Source organism: Halichoerus grypus, chromosome 4 (genome assembly GCF_964656455.1).
Source record: "Halichoerus grypus chromosome 4, mHalGry1.hap1.1, whole genome shotgun sequence".
Lineage (NCBI taxonomy): Eukaryota > Metazoa > Chordata > Mammalia > Carnivora > Phocidae > Halichoerus > Halichoerus grypus.
The window spans coordinates 80,340,596-80,346,638 of NC_135715.1; positions in this window are offsets into that span (position 1 = coordinate 80,340,596).

A 6,043-nucleotide genomic window follows, 5' to 3' on the forward strand; every position below is an offset into this window, starting at 1 on the left:
AATAAAATGTTTCTTACTGTTGTCTCCCAAGTGGATGATGTGTAATGCCAAACTGACAAAAAACAGAAGCCTAGAATGTTTAAAGAAAATTATTGAAGTTTAAAATATTAAAAGTAGAAATGTACATATGCTTAAAATGTAAAGCAATCATATATAAACGTAAGTATATTCAATATGTAATGTATAATAAATATTATGCCATCATTTTGTAACTTGTAGATGTAACTTAATTAATGTTGTCGTGACTTAGATTTTGAGACCAAGGAAGTGTGCATGTCCCTTAATGAGAAGGAACATTTGTGCATGCACTGCAGTTTATTCTGGAGGCTTTTGGATGCCGCTCTTGGCCCTGAGATCTGGATGATGTGTGTCCTTACCTAACAGGGTGTCTCCGGGTCATTTCCCACTGACAGGTCTGGTGTAAGCGTCTCTTTCTCTCTTCAGTACATTGAAGATCAATTTCCAAGGAAGTGTAGATCTGTTTCCAAGGAAGTCGAGTCTTACCGGGTTTTGTATTTGAAGGGATCTTTACTCCAGGTCGTAGAATAACTGCGTTAGGACATAAGACGGATAAGAAAAGAAGAAACAGATCTTTCCTCTTCTTCTCTAGGCCGTGAGAAACAGCAGTGAGATCTCTGCGTTCTGCTGTGGAAGCCCATTAGGCAGTGAGCTGCTGTGACAGGCAGGGCCCATGCTGAGCCTCCAGGACTGTCCCCTCAGTGAGACCTGGTGGGGGTGGGGTGAAGGCTGGAGACTTGGGCTGATTCTCCCCTCAGTGGTGTTAACAGGGCTGACAGCAACAGGAGTAGTCAATCCCTGATGTCAGCATTGGTGGCTAAGGCAACAAGCCTTTCCCTCACCGAAAAAACAAAACAAAACACAAAAAACAATTAAAATCTCAACAAGAAAAGTTTTCACAGGAAAATGGAAATTTTATACTGCATACCCTTGTATGGTGGTGAGGGCCCAGCTAGAGAAGGGAGCCCTTGGGTGGGACATGGGTCCCAAAAGTCTTGACTGGGGAGCATGAATATAAAGGGAGACATTTCCCCACGAATGATTTCTGAGGATGTATCGATCCTTCCACAGACTGAGCCTTTTCTCTCTGCCCAGCACGGTGGTGACTATGTCATATACATTACCCATTTAATACAGCATGCCTCTGGGGCAGTGTTTTTATTATCCTCCATGTAAAAGGAGAGGCAACGGAGGCTTAGTTTAAGTCCCTGTGGCAGTTAGATCTTCAAACAATAGGTAATTTTATGAGAAGAAGCCTACAGGGTGCTCAGTGTGTGAAGACCACGGAGTTGGGAGGGCACTCCCCCAGTCATTGTCTGATGTTAAGCTCTGGATCCAAGAAGGGAGTGATTGCCAAAATAAGGCCTTGGGACCCTTTTATCATCACTGAAGAGGATGCTTTGCAACTCTGGGGCAAATTGTCCTGTGATTTTAATATAAAAACAGCTTTCTAGAAATAGTCTGCTTCCTCCAAAGATGAAATAGTCTTTGATACTGATTTAATTTTCATAATCTTTAAATGTGAGGTTTATTCCAGAGGCTAATAAATACAGCAATAGAGCCAAGGGAATTGGTGAGCCTGGCTCCCGTGGGCCTCCCAAGGACTAGTTCTGTGAGCTCCCAGGACCCCGGGGGGACCAGGAGACCTGGCTGGGCAAACTCTCTGGAGGAGGACCCCTCACACCTTCGGGCAAGCATCTGTGATTGCAGGCATGACAAATACCTTTGAACTTAATGCTTATTACTTGTTCACTGCATAGTTTAGTTATATATAAAATTATATGATTCTAAATCAAGAGAAACTCTTTTGAGCAAAATGGGTTGTACGCTAAAATAAAACCATGTATAATCTAAAGGGCTATATTTCTTTGAATAAGAAGTTTTAAAACTTCAGTTTACATGATAATATCGAACAAATTCAAACCATTCTTATGACATTAACGTTCTAAGAGTAGTATCCAAAGTTGTATTTCCTCCCATACTGCCTTTCATTATATTTTGTTTGTGGTCGCTTTTGAATATACCAAGAAGCAGGATAATGATTCACTGAACTGGGGTTCAGAGATTAAGTATCAACCTTTGCCAATCTCATTTATTCAGCACCCACCCCCCTTTTTTTTTTCTGGAGTCTTTGAAACCAAATCTCAGAAATCATGATAACTTCTGTGTCAAATAAGGTTCTGAAAATATACACTTTACAAGGAACCTGTAGGAAAAGCAAAGGAAATGTCTTGCCAGCAAGACAAGATTGAGAAGCCAGAAAGAGGGATGGAAAGTCCTGTCTCTGGCTGTTTGCCTAAGGCAGCTCCAGGAAGGGAAAGGGCTGTCACGTGCTCTCATTTACCCACAGGTATTGTAAAAGAGTGCTTTGCATTTCAGGGCAGAGAAGCACAGGTTCCCTTGGTGAGCAAGGCCCAGCTGGAAGCAGCTGCCTGAGAAGGGCTGGAAGCCTGGTGAGGGGCAGCGGATCCCTGGCTCTGGGGAAGGTTCTTTCTTGTTATCAGCTGTAAACAGATAAGATGGGAGCCAACCCACCCACCAGACCTCCAGTGGAGCTTCTGACTCCCTTTGAGCTGACACAACGTGTGTGGGAAAGTGGGACACCCTGTCCCAGGACTGAATACCACCCCACCTCTGTGTCCTCAGTACTTCAAACAAGCTCTGGGGGAAATGTTCTGCAACAAATCAGGTGTAAAGGAATTCTCTGAGAGTGCGAAAGCAGTAGTTTTCGATGTGTACTGCCTGTTGGGGTCTGAGGGGAAGCTCTGAATCCCTCCTAAAGCCACACCTCAAGGCCTCCTGCTCAGAATCCCTGGGCAGAGCCCAGCATCAGGATTGTTTACCCTGCTCAGGGGACTCCAGTATTTAGCCAGGACTGTGATTCTGCGGTCTGTGTTCTCGGTGGCTCTGTGCCCCCAGTGCTGGGAGTGCTCCTTTCTTGTCCTTGCATTCCTACCTTGTGGCCCAGGGCCTGATGTATGGTACCACACAATCTGGTGGTGTTCCTATGAATAAAGGAATAAATGGATTATCACACCTACACCCATTTCTCAGTGAGGAAATTGAGACGTGCGAAGTTAAGAAACTGGCCTGGGGATATGTGACTATTGGCTGTGTGGAGGCTTGAACCCAGGCTCATCTGATCTACACTCTGGTTTGATTCAAGTTGCTTTATTTTATTGTTTAATGTGGACCAGGCATACTATTCTCACTGAGTCACACAGATTGTTCTATTTTATTGGCATCCGTTCTTATGACATAGACATTAATGTCTCCATTTTGTAGGTGAGAAAAGTGAGGTTTCAAGAGTTGAGGGCTTGGACAGTGTGCCTCACAGCCTTGGCCCAGGCGGTGAAAGCTGAGCTACCCCTCGCAACCATGACAGTGTGCTGCGGACCCCTGCTGGGGGCTCAGGGCTTCTGCGTGGGCACAGTGGAAAAGACTGGATGGAGAGTCACTGCCCCAGTTCTGCAGGTAAGGCAGGGCTTTCTAGAGCAGGAAGTATTGATTTACCCCCACGGGGCAGTTACAGGGCAGTTACAGGACGTGGGCTCTGGGGGGCAGTGTTGAGAGCACTGCCTGCTAGAGGGAGGGAGGTCTTGTGGGAATGACAAGCAGGACCACCAGGGTCCTTAGGAGGGGTGGAAGGGCAGGAGGAGGAGCCGTGGGTGGAGCCAGGTGATGCAGGAGGAACTACAGCATAGAAAGGCCAGACCCTGGGGAAGCTCTTGGATGCTTACGCAGGAAGTCATGAAGACCCCGATAGGGATCAAGTGGGGATTAAGAGAAAAGAATAAACTCTAAACAGATTTAACGACCAGTATCATTTTTCTCTAATTTTGGAAGATGTAATGTATTCTGATGTTAGGGTTAGGGTGGCCGGTGCCGCGGGCGGCAAAGAATTGCACAAAGAGGGGCACCTGGGTGGCTCAGTCATTAAGTGTCTGCCTTCGGCTCAGGTCATGATCCCAGGGTCCTGGGATCGAGCCCCGCTTCGGGCTCCCTGCTCAGCGGGAAGCCTGCTTCCCCCTCTCCCACTCCCCCTGCTTGTGTTCCTGCTCTCACTATCTCACTCTCTGCCAAATAAAAATTAAAATATTTTTAAAAAAATTAAAAAAAATAAATAAAAATAAATTTAAAAAAAAGAATTGCACAAAGAGTAGAGCCACAAGCAGGACAGAGTGGGTTCACTCTCCAAGGGAAGAGAGGGGCCAGACACCAAGAGACATGTGAGCCCCGAGTTTCTGTCAGGCTGGGCCTTTTGAGGGGTGTTGAAGGACGTGAGAGGGTTGCAGCCGCGCCCATGGGGGTGAGGGGAGGGGCTGATTCTTGGCCAGGTAGAGCAGCAGGTGACAGGTTTTCGAGGTGCTCTGACCCGGATGTGGGGTATGGTCAGGCTAGAGAAGAATGTGTTTTGTAGTTGGGGTCTCCTTTCAGCATGTAGGGCACTGTGACCTAGAAGAACAGACAGGGCCAACTGCAGACACTTGTGAGGGTCACCGATTATCAACACAGTGAAAAGACAACATACTGAATGGGAGAAAATATTTGCAAACTGCCTAACTGATAAAGGCTTAATATCCAAATTATTAGAGACTCATACAACTCAATAACACAAAAACAAATAGAAGTTACAAAATTGGCAGAGTTCAGAATAGACATTTTTCCAAAGAAAACACACAGATGGCGAACAAATACATAAAGAGAGGTTCAACACCATGTGTCACCAGGGAAATGCAAATCAAAACCCAAAGAGATGGCACTTGACACCCGTCAGAAATGCTAGTAGTAAAAAGACCAGAAATAACACGGGTCGACCAAAATGTGGAGGAAAGCTCTGTTGTTGGGATTGTCCATGGGTGCAGCCACTATGGAAAACGGTATCAAGTTTTCCCAAAAAATTCAATGTGAGGGGCTCCTGGCTGGCTCAGTCAGAAGAGTGTGTGACTCTTGATTGCGGGTCGTGAGTTCAAGACTCACCTTGGGGATACAGATTACTTCAGGGAAACTAATTTCAAAATAGGATAACCATATCATCCAACAATTCCCCTCCTAGGTGTTAAAATCAAGGAAACTGAAATCGCTAACTCATAAAGATACGTGTGCACCTGCATTCATTGCCACATAATTCATAACAGCCAAGGGGACGTACTAAGTGAAATAAATCAGAAAGAGAAAGACAAATACCACGAGTTCACATATATGTGGAATCTAAAGCAAACCAGAAAACAAAAAACACAGTAACTCGAACTCATAGATACAGAGAACATATACATGATTTGCCAAGGTGAGGGGCAAGAAGTGGATAAAATAGGTAAGAAGGTAGAAAGTAACAAAAAAAGAGAATATTAGGGCACCTGGTTGGCTCAGTCAGTTGGGCGGCTGCCTTCAGGTCAGGTCATGACCTCAGGGTGCTGGGATGGAGCCCCACATCGGGCTCAGCAGGGAGTCTGTTTCTGCCTCTCCCTCTGCCCCTCTCGCCCCTGCCTCTATGTGTGCTCCCGCTCTTTCTCTCAAAGAAATAGATAAAATTTTTAAGAAGGAAAGTGTATATCAAGAGGGAAATTGGAGAGCATATAGGACATCAATATATTACCTTCTAGCTTCCTATAGTTCAAGTACCTTAGTGAATTTATTCTATTCCATTCAATTCTTCTGACCTACCAGAATTCCTCATTATGATGTGGTTGGATTTTTTGAGATGAGTTGTCTATTTCTGTAACTATTTCAGATCAATAAGTACAGAGTATTTACCTTCCTAGGTGTGTGAGTCTTTGGATATTTTTATAGCCTTTTGAAGTATAATTATGTAACCAAAACTTCCATAGATCTAAGTGTATAATTTCAAGACTCTTGATATATATACATACCAGTAAAACAATCACTGTAATGAAGGTGATGTACATGTATCCATCACCCTAAAATGATTTTCCCCCTTGTTTTATAGTCCACGATTAGCTTGATGTGTAATTTCTGTTGGTCCCTACAGAGTCACTCTTTCCTCAGGGAGAAGTTTTTCTATAGG